Source organism: Sus scrofa, chromosome 14 (genome assembly GCF_054392235.1).
Source record: "Sus scrofa isolate SSC_HxYL_T2T_F1_AM1 chromosome 14, Sscrofa_HxYL_maternal_Yorkshire_Landrace_v2.0, whole genome shotgun sequence".
NCBI classification, from domain to species: Eukaryota; Metazoa; Chordata; class Mammalia; order Artiodactyla; family Suidae; genus Sus; species Sus scrofa.
The window spans coordinates 92,431,029-92,452,716 of NC_139396.1; the positions used below are offsets into that span (position 1 = coordinate 92,431,029).

The 21,688-nt window shown below is 34.4% G+C and overlaps 2 protein-coding genes across 10 annotated transcripts in view; one reads left to right on the forward strand and one right to left on the reverse strand.

The window, feature by feature from the left end:
* The window catches only part of CTNNA3 (catenin alpha 3), a 1,780,789-nt gene that overhangs the window by 1,045,662 nt on the left and 713,439 nt on the right, over positions 1-21,688 (reverse strand). The gene's annotated exons all lie outside the window — the stretch shown is intronic.
* Positions 1-21,688, forward strand: part of LRRTM3 (leucine rich repeat transmembrane neuronal 3) — a 175,315-nt gene that overhangs the window by 66,694 nt on the left and 86,933 nt on the right. For 3 of the 5 annotated variants that reach the window (XR_014827995.1, XR_014827996.1, XR_014827997.1), the window contains exon 3: positions 17,555-17,686. The exons of the other annotated variants lie outside the window; for them this stretch is intronic. The gene's annotated coding sequence lies outside the window, so the exon portion shown is untranslated. The remainder of the gene's footprint in view (positions 1-17,554; positions 17,687-21,688) is intronic. 5 annotated transcript variants of the gene reach the window in all.

Consider the following 21,688-nt stretch of genomic DNA (forward strand, 5'->3'; position numbering starts at 1 on the left):
AGGTAAAACAGATATAACTGAGATAAAATCCAAACAAGAAGTATTCATGTATTGTCAAATAAGCATAAGTGTTTTCTTGTTTGTAAAAATCAATGTAACTTTTTAAAATAATTTCAATTAGATTTGATTGTAAAACTAGCACTTTAAGTACGATGTGCCCCCTCAACAACTAATAAAACAAAATAAAATTTTCTGAAGCATATTGAATATTTTAAACTGAATTCTTATTTGTTCATAATGCTCCTATAAAAATGTAGATGCCTGCCATTTAAATAAATATATCTCTTAATGTTTACGTATAAATTAAGCACTCTTCCTATACATTGTTTTCACTAAATTCAGGGTTCTGGGTGCCCCCTTTAATAGGAAACCGTATCCCTATTTTTGACATTTTTTTCCTCCACGTTTGCTATCTGATTACCTCCTTAAATAACCTTATATTTTCTGCCATCACATGTCTGTAAGAGATACCCACCCCAGGCAGGTGCAGTCCTCAAATCTGCTGCAATATCCTATTTGCTTTTTAGTGGCTCAACCATGTATTCAATCACCCAAGCGAGAAACCTGCTGCCATCCATTCCATTATAACTCCACACCCATAATTGGTCATTAGGACCTATTGATTCTTCATCCTGAATTAGTAAATCTATCATAACTCTTCAAGTTCACTACCACTGCTTCATCATTCATCACTCAGATTATTGCAGTGATACTCTAAATGGTCTCCCTGTTCCCTAGCCTTAGCTTTATCCTCCATTCCAGTTCATCACTGTATAACAATTATAATTATATTTCTACAATGAAATGAATAATGCAATTCCCCAACATAAATCTTCCACTGCTGACAATAGCCCATAGGATGCAAGCCAAACTCCTGATCATGGCATCAGTGTGGCCTGTAGGTATCTGACCAGATTTATGTTTCATCATCTTCCCACATACCCCCACACTGCAGTTCTCTTACTAGATGGAAATAAGTGTCTCCCTACATTTTGTTGTCTGAGTATTTGGTACACACTGTTGTGTTAGCACTAGTTTTAAGAAAAAGAAAATTTTTAAATTTAAAATAAAAGAGAGGATGATATTTTTTAAAAGCACAGAGAATAGCACAAATAAAACAGTAGAAATAAATCAAAATACATTCATAATCAGAATAAATACTAAGTGAGTGGTTTGTCAGTTAAAGGATAAATTGGATTTTTATGCTTCTTGCAAGCCACACAACTAAAAAATATCCAATGACACATAAAAGTTGAAAATAACAGAAAAAAGATAATGAACAAAAGAAAATGGGGCACATATAAAGACAGGAATAAAGATGTTTCTACAAAACAATAAAAAATGATTTTGGTGATTAAAAATTCATATACAAATAATAACATTGACTCAAAATACAAAGTAAAATTGGAGAAGATTAGAAACAGTGGAAGATTTCAGTACACTCCTCTCAGTAACTGATAGATCAGGAAAAAAAAAAGAATGGGCAGATTTTAGATCACAATTTAAAAGTTTGATGTTGTGGACATACGTGGAACCCTGAACTTAACAATTACACAACACACATTCTATTCAAATATATCATAGACTTTAAACCTGAACACATGCCACAATGCAAGCCTCAACTAATTCTAGACAATTGCTGTCACACAGAACTTTTTTATGTGCAAATAAGATAATTAAAGTAGAAATACAATTTTTAAGATTTTAGTTATGGTAAGTTGGAATGTGGGGCAGAAGTTTATAAAATGGAAACACTAGAGAAATTGAGAAAACCCTAGAAATTAAGAAAACTCTGAGAATAGAAGGTATATATACTACTTCTAATTTATCCTCTTCAAGTGATGGTTTGTATCCAAATATTTAATAAGCAAAGGTTTGCTTCTTTTAAAATTATCTATAACATTTTGTGTCTTCAAATTTCTCAGTGGAAAGCCTTGCGAATGAAACACAGTGTACACTGATTAATTAAATAATATCTCTAACTCTACAATGGGAGCTGACATTTCCAAGAAAAAACTTAGGACTTCTGAAAAAATAAGATATAATTGAGGTATTTGGGAAGATGAGCATCCAATAATCAAATTAATATCATGAATTTACGCTAAATTCACAGAAAAGTGGGGTCTTACTGGCTAGTACAGATCAGAATATGATTAGGCAATAAAATTCATCCATCCAGCTTCACTCACTCTCTTATCTGACTATAAAAGTGATCAGATAGCATACCTTTTAGGCCATAAAATAAATCCTATTAAATGCCAACCTATGAATGGTGCTCTTGGAAACATAAAAACTGGATCTGGGTTAGTTTAGGATGAAATGGGCCTTAACTTAGATAGAAAATGGAAATGAATAGCATATTTCATAAGTCTTCATGCAAAAGATATTGGCATTTCACTGTATTTTATCACTTTAGCTCAGCTGAATTTCACATCACTGACAAAGAAATGACTTGACCATCAATTTTGCAGATTTGTATAGTAACACTGATTTTATTTTCCTGAAATTTTTCTTTCTCTAGTAACAGAAACCTATTCAGAAATGGTAATTAAAAGGCATTGAAGGTCATCTGATTTGTTGTATTGGCTTTAGATCAGTGACTAGATTTTATCAGTCACTGCTCTGTCAGCTTTAATACAAAGCATGCATTTATCTTACTAACAGTACTAATTTGTGGGATAGCTGTTTTTCACAATTAAAACTACTGAAGCTTTAATATACATGGAAATTTTCATGCTAGCATTCTTTCCACATTTCTAACAACCCTGGAAGACTCTATTATAAAAATATATACAGATGACTACAGCTGGTTTTCTGAGGATAGCTTTTAAGACTGTTATACTATCATAAGAGAAACATTTACATGAATCTTTAGATAAGTTACTAAGTGCTGCAGAAATAAACCATTTGGAATAGATTTACAAAAACACTCTCACATAAATAATTGTTAAGGGGTTGAAGTAGGAAAGGGCTTATCATGCTCTTGCTGAAGGAATAGACAAAGCTGCTGATCATGGAGAGATGAGAGAGAATTGGCACAGGAAGATTAATTGCAGGAGAAACTAAGCCGACTTGCTCAGTGAGATGATGTTGACTAATATCTAGTTGGTTCAATGAGAAAACATCCACTTACACTGAGCTTAAGGCCAGTTCAGTAATCAACAGAATTAAGAAGCACTAGGAAGGAATGTTAAAGATAACCTAATCCAACCCATGTGTTTATAAAGAATCTGAGAAATTATATGATTTATCCAAGAAATCCAAATCAAATCTGCTGCATCCTATACAGGCCTCTTTCCAATGAATTAAATTGAATTAGATGTGTGGATTCAATAGAAGCAATCTTGCTGTAAAGTCAATTAGTATGAATATACCCCTCACCCACCACAATGTCTGACAATTACAATAAAATTCTATGGGGAATGCATTATGAAAAGTAGAAAAGAATGCCAGTGCAATTTTGTTAAAGCTAAAGCAATCTGAGAATTTAATTTTGGTATGTCTAGCCAAAGTCAATTACTCATGCACACAGACTGGAAAGTGACCAAGGGCTGACACAGCAGCTTTCAAACTCTTCTGTTGAATTAAAAGAATAAAATAAGAAAAAAGAGAGAGGAAGTGGGGAATGAATAGTGTGAGAAAAGGTATAAATTAAATAAATTAATAGCATAATAGTGAAAGTGTGAAACACTGGGCTGTGAATTCACTTCAAGAATGCTTAGTACTCATGGAAATGTATTTAAAATCAAAAGGGGGAAGTAGAATTACATTGTAGAAATAGAAAAATACATTTAAGGAGTCCCCACTGTGGTACAGTGGGTTAAGAACCTGACTGAAGTGGCCCAGGTTGCTGCAGAGGCACAGGTTCCATCACCAGCCCAGTACAGTGGGTTAAAGGATCTGGCATTGCTTCAGCTGCAGTGTAGGTCTCAACTTCAGCTTGGATTCAATCCCTGGCCCAGGAACTTCCATATGCCACAGGTGCAGCCATAAAAAAAAAAAAAAAGTGTATAAGTCTACTACAAGTTTATTCAAAAGAAGATGTAGGAATTGGAGACAGGGATGGTAGGATAGGAGGGTGGGGAAATGGGGATAGATGCAACAAATGGATGTGGGAAAATTATAGAGGAATCTAGACTTTTTCACCATCTTAAAGTGATACTTCCTCATTCAGAGAAAAAATTCTCAATATATAATAACTATCTAGCACTACAGAGAAGTTCAGTGTTTAGTATTTTACTTTAAAAAGAATCATTTTACAGAGTAAGTTACCACAGGACTCCTCTAGATAGTAGATCCTATTTGTATTTATAATTCAATTTACAGAGATGTTATTTACACATAGCCCCTAAGTAACACATCCAGGACACCAAAAGTTACAGTCGTACTACATCAAAACAGATGAAAAACAAAGATGCTATAAAATGAAAGAAATCCACCAACATCTACTATCTGTATCTCTTTTTTTACTTTTATCTTTGTCTTCATCACTGAGAATCAAAACTGGCTCATCCTGCAGCTACAGATTCTATAAGCAGGCATTTATCTCAGTCGAAGCTTTTCTACAGCTGGGATATGAAAACCGAGGAAGCAGAAGATGCAGAAATGACGCCTTAATTAAGGGTGCATCTTAATGACTAAGACACGTTAGTCTTGGCGTCTGAAGACCTAGGTTCTGAAGTGGTCAGTACTTAGCTGTGAGCATACTCAAGCTCTGTCATCTCTTATAACTCAATTTTTTCCTCTTAAAAATGAGACGTTTGTATTAGATGTCTCTAAGCTCTCTGACAGCCTGAAATGGAGTCAGTCACTTCTTGTTTGAATTTTCCTCTCATTCTCTTTAAAATGGTTGAATAGGGAGGTTTTGTAAAACAATAAGTAGTACTTTCTTACCAATAATATTCTTTTTATATATCAGACTTCCTTAGCCTTTGCCAAAGGCCCCAGTAGACAAATAACTTCAAAACACTAATTCTCAGAGCAGTACAGGTCACCTAAGATCACTGTTTACATCCTACATTAATAAAAGGGTTTTTGTAAAAGTGAGAAATATTTTTAATACTTAGCTGAAATCATTTAATGGTAGGAAAATTAATGCTTTCTACAAGGATGAATCTATATCCAAGCAGTAGATAAGAGCTACTTCAATTTGTAGAGTATCTGTGATTGAGAAGCAGAAAAAAAAAAAACCTCCTTTAAAAGTTTTTATTTATGACAGTCTAACATTATGCCTTTGACAAAATGGACAAAGGTAAATTATCTCAGTGCTGTGTTTAATGGCTCTAATGGCCAGCTCAGTGCTGAGCCACTTATCTCAGGATACCTACTCATTTGTTGTTTCCAAAAAATAGGCTAACATGGTACTAAGTTATTGCAGAAAAATATTTTTGAAATTCCAGTCCTTGACCATATTCCATGCGTAACCACTGGGTAAAACATATACATATACATATTTTTTATTTAGCATTCATTTGGTTACAAATATCTTTATATAAAAAAGCATTTTTAAATAAGTAGAGCAGGAATAAAAGAGAATAAAAAGTTAATATAATTATTATTACAAGGCTCAAGTTTCTTTAAAATAAACCGTTAATGAGACTTCTGGCTACTGAATAAAATACAATCATCAGATGCAGCATGCTTACATGATAATTATGATACTGTTTATAATGCCATGGTTCTGTCCAAAGGCCACTAATACAAATCAGCTTTTTAGATGCAGTACTTAAACAATGAAACCATAATTACAGTATCCCTCTCCATTCAAATATTCTGTGCATTTTGCCACAGTGACTTCATTTCACACTGGGATGCTTGTAGAAACATGCTGCCCCAATTATTCAACCACAATGCCTGTCCTATGACTAAGTTGAGATAAAACTGAGAAATAAAGAAAATTAATGTTTGTGTTTTCCTGTACATTTTTACTAACCCCTTCCTTTCTTTGGTGTCTTTTCTGAAATTTATATTGAATAATTTTTAACCACTCCTGGCATAAAGAGAGCCTCAAATGCCATATGAAGTCTCAAAGCCCCGTAACAGTATTTCCCAAAGAATGTGCCAGAAAACACCAGTCTTGCAAGATATTTATCAAAAATATCAAAGAGAGTTGGAGAGGTTGCAAGATCTTATATTTTGGGGAAGGCTTTGTGTACTATAATTCCCAATTTGAGGATTCTCTAAATCTATTAGCATATCACAGGTTCTTAGAAGTCATGCAATAATATTTTATCTATATTTAACCAATGAAAATTCAAAATGTATTTAACTATGGAGCCTATCACATTTTTTTTTCAAATAAACTCTATTAACAAACCTGATAACCAGGGGCAATATTAGGCAAGTGCATGCCCTTATATGGAATCTAACTGCTGAGGTCCTAGCCCTTCAGAGACTATTTAGATGCTGGCTAGTTAACTGGAAAAATCAACACACACTGAAAAGTTAATTTTTTACAATAGATACATGTGTTACCTCTATCCAAGGACAGTTGATTTTAACATACATTTACAATGCATCTGCCAAAGTACAGAATACAAGAAAATTTCAGGAATTAAAGTTGAGATATTACACCTTGCATGTGTCTGTTATTGCATGAATGAGTACTCTACTGGTTTTGGAATTTTATGCTCAAAGAGCTAATACTCTGAGGCAACAGTTACATATACTGAGTAAAGGTAATGTATGTAGACACATTTAATCAAACCATTTCTCTCAACTGACTAACAGAAATGGATTTAGTCATCTACTTCTGATGCCAAAAAAAAAAAAAAAAAGAGGAAACAGCCACCTGCCAAATTCTGGCTGTGGAGACATGGCTGTGCCCCAACCATTTATTTAGCTAATGATCAATACTTGATTGATGAGGTCACTGAGTTAAAGAGGAAGCCTTGAATTTTGATTTCTACAAAAAGATATCAGAGGAAGACTTTTGCTTTGAACAACCACTTATCTTAGGAAACTAGCAATTTGAGTCTGCTATTTCTACAACCACCATGGGCAAGATTTCTTCCCATCTTTAACCAAAGTAGAAACTTGGAGAGGAGGCACGTCATCTATTTATATTCATGTGAATCAAAAGATACAATGGTGACTATGAGAATGAGAAAATGTGAGGGAGCTCAGGAGTGCTAAAACTGAAGTTGGAAACTATGTCAAAACATGCTTTGCTAGGACATTTCTGATACATCCTGCTTCTCTGTTAAAATAGTAGCACATATGAGGACAGAGCGCCTGCACAGTGTCTAACAGCTTTTTATTCCCATATGTTTATGCCCTCAGCAACCCTGATCACAGAACTTTTGAAATACAAAATATCTGGAGGCATTTTTTGTTTTTGTTTTTGGTGGAAATCAGTACTATCGCCCACAACCTCAATCCATTCTCATAGAAGGCTGTGGAATGAACCTTAGTTTGTAAGCCATTGTCTGCACTGGCAGGTGGTTGAAGTCCTTAGTCTAACCAAATAATGCTTTGAAAGACTAGTATACTTACTGATAAAACACTTTTAAGCCTACATCATGTCAATTATTTGCAACCTCTTTTCTTTATAAAATATTTGCTGGTTTTGGGAAACTCTGCAGTTTGTTTCTGATTCTTTGCATAAATATCAATATAATTTTGTTCAGTCTTATAATATCAAAGGGGAAATACCTTTGTATCTTCACCCCAAGGGGAAATAATTCTAATAAAATGCAATATTTGGGGGACAGATTCTGTTTTTAGGCTGTATCACTCCAAAGAAACATAAAAAATTAACAGACTTGCATTTGTTACTCTTACTAGCTAAAACCTCAAGGTAGTTTTATAAAAATAATCATAAAACACAAATAGTTATAAAAAATAGTGCATATAGAGTTTTGGTATTTTCCCCACAAACTCATCAATGTCCTTTTTATCTTATTGATTTTTCTTCCTAGTAGAGAGAAATGCTAATTTTTTCTGAATAGTATATTAAAAGTGATTTCTTGACATTTTACTGTTTGCTTTTGCATTCTACTTAAGAAGATGATTCTCAAAGCCAGACAATGACTGTGTTCAATGGAAAATGATGACATACTATCAAAACTCTTCTCCTTACTAGTTTCCCCATGTCTCCTAATCAATGCAGATATGGCATAATTGAAGGAGAAAAAGTATTTGATCTAAAATGGCCTCTCCAGCTTTATCACTTCCCTAGAAGATATTCTCCATCTCAGCCCCTAGTTCATTTCCCTCACTGCATTTTCAATTTGAACTTACTTCCTTCTCCATTGTATTTCTTATTATAGGCCATAGGTCCCATGTGAGATGGAATTTTCTATAGCTAGTGGCTACCAAGTATTATTGTTGAAGGAAGGAATGAATAAGGGAGTGAGGGGAGTGGGAGAATATATTGACGGGTCAGAAAAAAGGCAGAGTATGTTCCCCAAATGTAATCTCTAAGTATACCAAGTCAAAGCAAAAGAAATGTTTTTGTTTATTTATTGATTGATCATTTATTCATAAATTATTCAACATCTTTCATTATACTATTATTACAATAATTAGCTTCTACCTATTGAACAATATAGTGCCAGGTACTTTAAATACAATTTTGCAATCATCTTGATATACATATATATATATCCACACACACACACACACACACACACACACACACACACACACACACAACATACAGAGAAAGAAATGAAGTCATAGTCATAGGCAGGAGGTGGCAGAACCAGGGTTTGAACTTACTTCTGTCTGGGACTCCAGAGGGTCAGGCTTGGCAGATCTCTGAGGTCATTTGACAGCTTTGCTGCAGCCTAGGACAGCCCCACACCTCTGTCTGGCTGTTGTAAGTATCCTCAGCCAGGACAGCACACCTCTGCTCCACAAAGTCTCTCATCCTCCAATATGCTAGCCCAAGCATACTCACAAGTGATGGGCTCAGGATTCAAAAGAACAACATGAGAGACAAAACCTCCTTACCTAAGAAGCATTTTGCAAGGCTTTGCTTACATTGTGGTTATTCAGTTTTTTTCTTTTCTCTTTTTTTTGGGTTTGTATTCACATGATAATTTTTTAGGCATTTTTATAAATTACGACTTTCAGAGAAGTTTTAGGTTCACAGCAAAATTGTGAGGAAACTACAGAAACTCTCCATATACAGAAGTCCCTCTTATTCATGGGGGATAAGTTATAAGACACCCAGTGAATGCCTGAAACTGTGGATAGTACCAAACAGCATACATTCTATGTTTTTTTCTGGTGCATACATATCTATAAGTTTAATTTATAAATTACTCAGAGTAAGATATTAACAACTAATAATAAAATGGAATAATTATAACAATATACTGTAATAAAAGTTATGTGAATGTGGTCTCTCAAAATATCTAATTATAAACACTATCTTTTCCATTTTCACTAAGAACTTATCATGCACTGTGGCTGTAACTTTTGCTGATTGAGGTATGACAGCAAAACCAGTACAAATTTATTTTTCCTTCTTCACAATTTTACCACTGATAGAACATTTGTTTTTACCACAGGTGTAAGCAACCTCTACATAAAATTTTTGACTTTTTTCTTTCTTAAGTAGAGAACTTTCACTTTTCCACTTAAAGGAAGCACTATACAGTTCTTCTTTGGCAAAACAAAATTGCCAGCATCACTACTCTTGTGCTTTGGGGCCATTGTTATAAGTAAAATAAAGGCGACTTGAACACAAGTACAGTGATGCTGTAACATTTGATCTGATAACCCATAGGGCCAGAGGACTACTGAGTGACTAAAGGGTAGGGACATGCTAGGCAAAGGGATGATTTGTGTATTGGATGGGACAGAGTAGGATGGCGTGAGATCTCATCACACTACTCAAAATGGGTTATTTATTTCTGTAATTTTCCATTTAGTATTTCCAGACCTCATTTGATCACAGGTAGCTGAATTCACAGAAAACAAAACTGAGGATAAAGGTCAACTACCATGCTCCCTGTCCCCACACCTGTAAAATCTTCCTCATTATCAATGGCACCCAACAGGTGAATTTGTTACAAGTGATAAGCCTACACTGGCATATCATATCATACATAAAGTGGTTTATTCTTGGTGTTATGAAGTCTATCAGTTTGGACAAATGTATAATAGCATGTATCCATCATTACGGTATCATACAGAGTAGTTTCACTGCCCTAAAAATCCTCTGTGCTCTGCCATTTCTTACCACATGTCTCTTCCCTCTAAGTCGGGGAATTTTTGATACCTTGTAAGACTGTGACCCTTGCCTTTGGGAACTATTTATTCACTCTCAGGACTAATGAATTACAAGGAAAATAAACACACATATACAATGCAGGTACACATGTGCATCCAACAGCAGAAGATTGCATATGCCATTTATAACTGTTCTTTACATAAGAGAACAGACCTGTGGTTGCCAAAGGGGAGGGGGAGAGAGTGGGATGGACTGGGAGTTTAGGGTTAGTAGATGCAAACTATTACATTTAGAATGGATAAACAACAAGGTCCTACTGTAGAGCACAAGGAACTATATCCAAGTCCTTGTGATAGAACATAATAGAAGATAATACGAGAAAAAGAATATATGTATGCATAGCTGGGTCACTGGGCTCTACAGCAGAAATTGACAGAACATTGTAAATTAAGTATAATACAAATTTTAAGTGTTGTTTTTTAGAAAAGTTATTATAGTGACAGCTACTATATGTTGTCTCATAATTAAGAGTAGGAAAGTAGGTCTCCTCTCATATTAATTAGAAAACCTAAAAATATTTAAAAAATTTTTTAAAAAGTATTGATTGTCTTACAAGAAAATAGTCAGGACATAGTGGCATCTGGTGTTGAACTGCTGAGGAAGTGAGCTGAAGCCTAATAATCTCTCCAATTATATTTGTCTTATCGCCTCATAGTTCCAAGATGGCTATTGCCCTGCAGGCACTTTAGACTGAGGCTCAAGGCAAGAAGTGAAAGAACACATTAACCCCAACCTACCTCTTTTAATAGGAAAGCAGAAATATCCCTAGTACCCCTATTATCAATATCACCTCCAGCAAATTTCTACTCATATCTCAATACCTGCTAGGAATTTTTGAGCTCTATAGTACAAGCATGCAAGAGACAAGAGACTTAGGAAGAGCTATTAATTGAGCCAAACAACAGTTTTTGCCATACCCCAAATGCTGAGAACTCCTTAGCAGAAAGAATTAGAGCTTATCCGTTTTTGTATGTCTAGCCCTTAGCTGGTTTGACACATTTTTATAAGCTAAATAAATATTGATTGAATTATATCTCTTTATAGCTGATGTTATTTATTGCTTTCTGGACCTATGAATGAATTAATATTTTCAAGAAAATATGAATCTTGAACAACTATAATAGGAGTTTATAATATAAAAATCTATAAAATCTCAAATTGTTAAGCTGAAATTAAGCCTCTGCTCATCAGAGATGCCAACCTAGCATTTCATGTACCCAAAATTATATTTAAAAAAAGAATAAGGAGTTCCCGTCGTGGCACAGTGGTTAACAAATCCAACTAGGAACCATGAAGTTGCGGGTTCGATCCCTGCCTTTGCTCAGTGGGTTAAGGATCTGGAGTTGCAGTGAGTTGGGTGTAGGTCACAGACGCAGCTCGGATCCTGCGTTGCTGTGGCTCTGGTGTAGGCTGGCAGCCACAACTCCGATTAGACCACTAGCCTGGGAACCTCCATATGCCGCGGGAGTGGCCCAAGAAATGGCAAAAAGACAAAAAAAAATAAAATAAAATAATAAAAAAGAATGAAATCTGTGGAATAAAGCCTAGGTGTAGAGTGAAGAAGAGAATGGGAGATTAGGTTTATGTTTTGATTGTGAAATGCTTTTTCAGTGATTTTTCTTACTCCTTACACTGTAGAGTTAGGTTACTCTGTTCTTAATAATAGACTATTAGGAATGTTACATAAAAAGAGGAACACACTACTGGTAATACTAATATTAGAATTAAGCTGTACAGTGTATTCAGAGTACCAGAAAGTAATTTACACTGCTGCATCAGGCATTATTGTCAATATTTGTGGAAACTTTTCATTCTAGTCTATCATGTATACATGTTGGTTCTAATACAAAATAGCATTTTCCCCAAGTGTTTTAGTAGGATTAAAATTTAAGGATGATGTATTGCATTTAATCTGGGCTTTTTCTAATGATAATGATAAAAGCAAATATGTAGAGTGCTTATACTTGCCAGGCACTTTCCTAAGCACTTTACATATATGAATTCATCTAATCTCTATAACAATGCTAATTAGTAGTTCTATTATCGCCCACACATACAGCAGAGGAAGCTGAACACAACTTGAAGAAGTAACTTTCCAAGGGCTTACAGGTAGCAAGTACTAGTCCTGGAATTCGAACTAGGGCTCTTAAACACTTGTCCTTGAAACACGCTATGGATCCCCAGGAGTACTCATACCTGGTTTTGACAAACATATTATCTCCTCTATCACTTTAAGCACTCTATTATATAGGAATTACTCTCTATATTTGATATATGAGGAAACAGAAGCTTAAAGAAGTTAGAGTACCTTGTGAAAAACCAAAAGACTAATCAATATGATTGAAGCACAACTCTCTCTGACTCTAAATCTACATTACTATACACTTCCCAGTGTCCTGCACTGTCTCCAAAAAGTTTGAGAAAATCCTCCTGTGAATGATGCGCTTCCTGTGTCACAAAGTATGAGGGATATCACAAGGTCACAGAATTTCAGAGTTCACAGGGATTATCTGGTCAAACCCACTTATTTTACAGGTGGGGAACAGAAACCCAGAGTGTAGAAACATTACCACCTCACTATGGATTGCTAATATCCTCACCTGAGGGTCCACCCTCCCTAAAATCTCTTCTCTCCTTTTGCCTTCATGCTGATTTTCCATTTAAAAATTCTGGGATACAGGACAAATTGTCATAGTTCACAACTGGAAGGAAATTGTAAATACTCATCTTTATCATTTTAGAATGACAAAAACCTTCAGTATTTCACAGCATTTATTTTCTCCAAAGTTTTATTTCCAAAAGCATTTTCTCGGTTTGTCATCTTAGAAAATATAAAATCTACTTGCTAGAAGGGCATACAGCACAACATGCATCAAGCTTGTCTCCTAGGAAGACAAAAATCGTGGCGCTTTATACCCAGTATCCCTAAAGAGCCCTATCCATCATGTATCTGCTTTTTATTTATTGTCCTCCTCTTGTACAAATATAATCACTTAAGTCTTAGACTGATTTTCCATCTTCACATTGGTCTTAGATATATATCAAAATTGCTGGTTGTAGAGGATTGGCAAACATTTGTTAAACTATTCAAAGTGGTCCCAGAAAAAGTAACTGGAGCTTATTATAATATATTGTACAGATTAGAGAAATCTTATAGCCTCATGAATATAAAGAAATTATTAATTAGCAGCAAGGACATGCCATTTTCAATCTTATTATTTCACCATGAAAATAAGCAATCAACACTTTCCCATTGATTTTTCTAAGCAAGGGGTTGCAAGTTCGTATGTAATGTAATAGCCATTAAGTAGTATTCATTGATACTGTCATTATATATCATTATTTTATAACAATTGTAAATTAGATAGGAAAGGCATAACCCTCATTTTCTAGATGAAATTAAAGCTCAGAGATGTTAGGTGAAAAGGTAAAAGTCAAATAATAAGTTGAGAATACTAAAATTCAGATCTGTCTCCTGTAGCCAATGTCCTTAATACTGCATTGGGTCACCTCCCTAGTTTTATAAATTTCTTTAACATTCAAAATTAAAGTTTTATATATGTAACATTTGCTCTGTTTATTTCAATGAGCAATTTTTAAAGCCTTTAATTCAGATATATTTTCCTTTATTAAAAGTTTTTTTAAAAATTCTAATGTCTTTAAATAATCACTGTTATGATTCCAAATAAGCAAAGGAGACTATTTAAGGAGGCAGCATTCTTAGACATGCAGCACCATTTCAAAGGCTATTCACTTGCTGTGCAAAAAAAAATCACATTAGGGCACTTTATCCTGAACCGTTCCATGACCTCAGAGAACACCATACTATATATTAATTCCTACAGGCACAGTTAATTACACTAGTCAATGGTCACAGGTAAAAATTATTTCCTTTTCTTAATACACAATTATTAAAGGTATTAACATAGTATGTTAGCTTTGAAAAATAGGGGTTTTGAGGAAAGTTCTACTGTCATAGGTAAGGAAATGACTCAGGGTTACAGCTATGTATATAACACAGAAAAGTTTTTCCTGTGTAGAGGTTGAGAGTGACTAATAGGATATCCTTAGATAGTTCTTTCTGAATATGCACTGCTGCTCTGCATGGATTCTAAAGTCTTTACTTATAAAAGCAGCTAGGATACAGGCTCCCCTTCCTAGGATGTGCAGTGACTCCTTGCCTTCCAAGTGTGCTATGATGGGTGTGAAAGGGCAGCCACAGCCACAGTTAATTTAGCAGAGTTTAAGAACCTGCTAAGGTGGCCTCCCCAGGGAGGCTACATTGCACAACTCCAACAGCTCCATCTTTAAAAATAAGGGATTAAGGACAGAGAAAAGGAGCCAGGCAAAAAAGCACTCTTTTCCTTTCAAAGCAAAGAATCAAGATGATCAATTTGTATTTGGGTGAGAGGCAAAAGTCAATAACTACTGTGAACCACACATTTAACTAGAAAAGGAATTTATTTGCCTAACATTCTCCACCGTGCATATCTCAGTGCTTCACGGATATACTAGTCATTTTCTTAAATTTATAACCACACTGGTTATGTGTGTGTGTGTGTGTGTGTGTATATATATATATATATATATATATATATATATATCATAAAGTTGATGCAGGAATGGTAATAGGTTTACACAAAAATCATAATTGATGCTATGCTGTTTTGTTGAAAAGAAGCTAAACTTCTATTTTTAGCTGTAATAAGCTACTTCATGGTTTCTAACTGTGTAACTTGTGGGGTTATATAATATGTAAATTGGAAAATACCTTTATCTAGGACCCCCAAATGGTGTCCCCTTATAATATATGCTTTCTTGAAATATATTCTTTTAGAGAAAATTGGTTTTTAGATTAAAATATTAAGGAAAATTCTCTGTTCCTATAATCCTTTTGATTTTAGACTTCAATTCCAAAATTTATAATTCTGGCAAATACTTGAAATTTGTCAGAGACTTACTATAATAGATAACAGGAAAAAATTTCTAAGCTGAGATGGTGGTAATACTGTAAATTTAAAAAAATTATGACATTTTATTGAGACGGTGTATGTGTGTGTGTATATATATATATATATATATATATATATATATCCTTTATAAAAACTTGAATTAGTAAAGTTCACAGAGAGTTTCATTGTAGGTGATCCAAAGCCCATTTATCAGAAAAGAAATAGATACCACCAACACAAAGTAAACACTATTCAAAAATTTTCTAAATATTCATTAAAATAGAAAGATGGATCAGGGAACTTATGTATACATATCTGAGTTTTAATTCTTAAAAACAGAATAAAATCATATATGTTTTAATATTTAAATACTCTATTTTCTTTTCCATGCATTTAACTAAAAAACATTAAACTAAAAATAGGAGGGATTATTGAAATTCAGGTAAATGCTTCTTAAACCCAAATGATTATGTTGTCTTTTCTAAAAGAGCACTGCAACATTGAGAAAAAAAATTGAAAGACTTTAGGAGGTTAGGTTCTCTTTAATTACATATGTCAACATTAGGTAGTAGCCACTAACCCCATACTATGGATAAAAGGAAATTAATTCACTGATACTTCTTCCAATACTGCCTTTTTAAACCCTCATCATTACTATATTTACATTATCACATTTAGAGTATTCTTTTCTATGGCTATACTTCCTAAATTTTTTAAATCCATAACTAAATAGATTTGATGCTTACCAACTATTTAATAATCAGTTTCTCCATTCGTGTGTGTGTGTGTGTGTGTGTGTGTGTTTAAGGAAGGGCTGCATATTATCTAGGTTCTTTCCTGCTTCAGAATGTCACTCTGTTGACATTATATTCAGCTGAAAATAAAACTTGGGTCACACTTTCCATCCTTCAGAACTATGTAGAAATTGCTTCTCTGGCTTCTGACATTATCTGGAAATTGGAGGCCAACCTGTTTTCTCCCTGGTGTGTATTTTGCTTTTTCTCCTTAAATGTTCACATGATTGAGACTTTATTTATGGAGTTCAGGAAACAGTATCAACATAAATCTTGGGATGCATTTCCCTATATAAATTTCCTAGAACATAGTATGATCTTTCAGTTTAAGGAATCAAATATTTGTAATAGTTTTCTTTTTTTTGTATTTTAAATTTTTTTCTTTTCTCAGAATCACCAATTATACATACGATGGCTCTCTTTTCATTTTCTCTCACGTCTTTCATCTTTGTAAAAATTTTATATTATTTATACACGTTTCATTTTGTCAGAGTTTTTCATAGCTAGTTTCTTGCCTCTGACTTTGCAGTCAAGTTTATTCTATTTCTATTGTATCTAGCTTATGTCTTTATTTTATTTCAAATTTCATTTTTTTCCCCTGAACTCTGTTAGCTCTATCTTCACCTCCTTATATGGTCATGTGTTATCTTTTCTGAACTCTTCTGTCTCTCCCTAATTTTTTTTTAGGAAATATACCTCTTATGATACATGCTTTTCATAGCTGTTTTGCTTGTTCTCCTCTCTTCATATAAAAGATAAAATCCATGCAGTCTTAATGCATGGATTGATCTACTGGCCCCTTTCTCATCACTCCTCAACTCTGAATGAGGCTGGAAAATAACCAAGGAGCACAATGGGAAGGGGAAAGGGTAGAGAGGATAGAATGGCTGGAAATTAGCTGGGGAAGTTGGCAGCCACTCTTTCAGCTTATGACTCAAAAACCTTCTTTCCAAATCTTTTGTTTCCTTAACACTGAAAGCACTTCTCCCCCCAAGGTTTTGTTTTTTTTTGTTTTTTTTTTTTTCCTTCACTCTTTAAAGTTTTATTGAAGTATAGTTGATTTACGATGTTGTGATAATTTCTGCTATATGGCAAAGTGATTCAGTTATACATATAGACACATCCATTCTCTTTCAGACTCTTTTCCCACATAGATTATCATAGAATATTGGGTGGAGTTTTCTGTACTATACAGCAGGTCCCATTGGCCAATCATTCCAAGTAATATGGTAGTTCTATTTTCAGTTTTTTTGAGGAAGCTCCATCCTGTTTTCCATAGTGTTTGCACCAATTTATATTCTCACCAGCAGTGTAAGAGGGGTCCCTTTTCTCTGTATTCTCTCCAGTATTTGCTGTTTATAGACTTTTTGATGATGGCCATTCTGGCTAATATAAGGTGGTACCTCATGGTATTTTTGATTTGCATTTCTCTAATAATTGGTGATGTTGAGCATCTTTTCATGTGTTTTTGGACATCTGTATATCTTCTTTGGAGAAAGTCTATTTAAATCTTCTGCCCATATCCAGAGAAAACCATAATTCAAAAAGATACATGTTCCTCTCAGGTTTTTTCAGATAAGGAGTCTACATGGATCACAGAAGCTTCCCTCTAGCAGTATGCCACTGACTTCCTCCACCTTCTCCTCTGGCAAGCTTCCTGGACTCAGAGACCAAGTGGTAGAGAAAAGAATGACCTGGTTGGTATTCCTCTGCAAGGTTCCCACCCCTACCATTGTAAAGTGGCAAGTTGGGGTCTCTTCAGGGGTCTTCTCCATTTTCTACCAGAAACCAAGCTCTTTCTAATCAAAGACTTTCAGATATGCCTTTCGGGGAATAGCACAAATTGCTGAGGTCTGAGGCAGAAAGTGTCATCTCTCAGTAGGCTTAATTATCCAAGCAGAGGCTACAGTGTTTAATATATGACTTTATAACTTGTCATTGAAGTTGTAGAAATTTGCTTGCTTCCTAGGAGATGGTATTTTTCTCTCTCTTTGCTTCTGATATTTCCAGTGGACTTTGAGGGAATGAGGAGAAGAAAAATGCTTCTGTAACATCTAAATCTGGAAGTATATAAATATTTTATATTCGATATATCACCTTATCATCAAAATGTCTGATTAGATGTAGGAGATTTCTAGCCAGTTAACATAAAAATATCAATGAGTACTCAAGGACCCAAATACTTGGCTAGGTGCAGATGTTATTACAAAAATTAACAAGCCAAAATCCAGACTCATGGAGCTTACAGATTTATAAGTAATTATACAAGGCAATAAGTGTTATAGTAACTGAATGAACACTGTACTATGAAAACATGCAATTTAATACTTTGCAATTCCTGAACTCTTTCCAAGTCCACTTAACTAATATTCATTGAGGGCTGACTATGTTAGATCTAACAACAATACTTAAGCTGCCAACTTCAAATAAAGAAACTAGGCTGAAAGAGCTTAGGTTAATTGCCAAGGACATAGAGACATAGACATAGACTCTTTCTGACTAGAATCCAAGATTCTTTTTATACTACAAAATGATGCCCTGAAAAGAAGAACTGTGTTGATCACATGAACAAATAATAAATAAATCCACTCTGTAAGCAATGATGGGGATTCACTACCTATCTTCTGTGGACCACACTAGGATCCATGAACTGTCCTCTACAGAACAGACTGTGACCAACCCTCCTGGAGCAATAGCATTTCTTATGGATTTGGATAAATAGATATTTGGAAATATTCCTTTCTTGAAGCACAATTAGTACGTTAAGCAAAAAAAAAAAAAAAAAAAAAAAAGTTTGGCTAAATCATATACTACAAAAATTTTTTGTATATGTATTTATATGCTTTAAACATAGGTATTTTAACTTAAAATATAATAAATATTCACTCATTTGACAACCATTTGATATAGAGCCAAAGCTTTATATTTTAGTAATGTTTTAATTATTGGAAATACATATTTTTGTAACATCCATTTTTCATGTATTATTCAGTATGAGAACATAACAGCACATGGAGCCCACTTCAGTAAATGTCTATGCTTTTATAAATAGCTTTTTTTTTTGTCTTTTTTTTTTTTGCCATTTCTTGGGCCACTCCCGTGGCATATGGAGGTTCCCAGGCTAGGAGTCCAATCGGAGCTGTAGCCACCAGCCTACGACAGAGCCACAGCAACGCAGGATCCGAGCCGCGTCTGCAACCTACACCACAGCTCACGGCAACACCGGATCGTTAACCCACTGAGCAAGGGCAGGGATCGAACCCGCAACCTCATGGTTCCTAGTCGGATTCGTTAACCACTGCGCCACGACGGGAACTCCATGTCTATGCTTTTATAATGCCCCTCTACTCTTAGTTTTTACCCATATCTGATTTGACAGGTTTTTTTAAGGTAATTCTCCTTAATTCTTAGCAATGTATTCATTTTAGTTTACAAGCATACAAAATCATATTGTATTTTTCCATTCCTAGTTTATTGTTTTACATAATAATTAAATTACATAACAAAAACTAGGACAACTGGTATAAATATGCTTGGGAAAAAATACAGCTGACTTTTCAATAAGCCTTCAAATCAGTTGTGTTGTTACACAGTGATTAAGACAATGGACTGTGGAGCCAGATTACCTATGTTTGAATCCTAATTTATTAGCTACTAGTTAGTGTTAACCATGAACAAATCACTTAACCACTCTGTGACTCAGTTTTCTCATCTACAAAATGGGAACGATAATATTATCTAACTGGGATATTGTTGTGAAGATTAGAGTTAGTTCACATAAAACACTAAAAACAGATCTTAGCAAGTGTTAAATGCTGTCTATAAATATTAGCTTTTATTACTAGCCAGTCACTCAGTGTACAATAGATGATAGTAACTGTGTTTTGCAGTGGAAATGGAAAACATTAGCTATTCTGGCAAGTGGGTTAAATGGAGGCTGTTAAGAAGAGCTCTTATTTTCAGTATTTGCTTGTTCACCAATGACCCTTAGTAGGTCATAAGTATCTTAAAAGCAGGGATTAGATCTGCTCTAATCACTATTGCATAACTAAAAAACACAGTGCCTGCATTTACTTAATATTTTCTGAGTAAATGAATTAATCAAGTTCAAATATGGTAGGATGATAAAGTTCCTACAATATGATATCAATATGACCTTATTAAAATTGGTTAATTTACATTAGAAAGATAATCATGTTCCTTTTCTAATTTGATCTTTATGATAATTTATAGCACACATAATTATTTCCATTTTATAAATAAGAAAGCTGGAGTGCAGAGAGGTTATTTAATTTGTTCCAGGTCACACAGTGAGTCATTGATGGAGCTGGGGCTCAAAGTCAGGACTCTTCTCTAGACGTCACCCATATAATGTCATTCTCTCAATGCGAATAGTCCTAAAATAGACTAATCTCAGGTTATACTTTCGAATCTCCAAGAATGCCATCTCCCCTGTTGATTCCGTTTGAATTTTGGAGTTCCTTCCTCTAAGTTCAAATTCTAAGCATCTGTTTCTGCAGGTATCAGTTACACTTCCATTCATGCCTAATTTTCTCTATTGCTCTATCATAAAAACAGTGAAGCATGAGATTAAATGCGGTTTATGAAATAAGAACATCACTTGTTTAATTTGCTTTAATACCTCACCTTTGATGCATTTAACAATGTAATTATGTTAATACCAATACTACTGCTTTAACTCATTGTGTCAAGAAGCACAGTACTTTAGACTCAGTCAAGGTCGCCTTCTCCTGTAACTCAGTCTCTAATCACCTGACAATAAAAAAAAAAAAAACTTACTATCAAAAGCCAGTGAAAAGACAGATTTATAGCATTTCATATAATAGTAGTTTATTGAATGCCATGACCACCTCAATCAATTTAAACCAATCTTTAAAATATCATTCTAGCAAGTAAAGTGAATAACTTGAAAAAATAGTGGGGGGGTGATTAGGGGTGTGGGGTGTGAAGGTTTTTGAGGAAGAACAAGAGCTCAAGCCTTCTGTTTGAATGTACTGTCAAGAAGACAAAGAGCACAGGGAACTGTATCCAATCTCCTGGGATTGAAATCCATGATGGAACATAACATGAGAAAAGTAATGTACATATATATGTATGACTGGTCCTTTTCCTACACAGGAGTAATGGCACAACATCGTAAACCAACTATACTTTATTTTTTAAAAACACTTAAAAAAGACAAAAGCTTATTTACACATGTAACCATTCTAAAAATGTGTCCCGTCTATGCTCTTATTCTCTTAAAGGATTCTTTCTTACATGAATGGCAACAAAGATACTGTAACTTTCCCCAAGTGTAAGGTTATGTGAGATTCATCTCTGCTCATTTACAGCACCCAAGAATTTTCACCCTCTGTAAGTTTCAAAACAGCCTGAAATTCATTGAATTGAAATAATTCAACAAATATTTACTAAATTTTGTTGTATTATCCATTGTTTCGGATACTATGAAGAATCGAGGCTTGCTTAAGGACAACCTTTACTTCCATGAACTTAAAATGAAATGGAAAATTCAGATTTGTACATCAAAATTTATTCTATGGGAAGAATGGTGTAAGCACCAATACTAGAATTTAAATAATGATAACAGAAATATGAAAAGAGATGAATTCTAAGGGGGATGATCAGTACCTAAACTTCACAGAATAGGCAGTGTTTGTTGGTTTCTCGATTAGTAA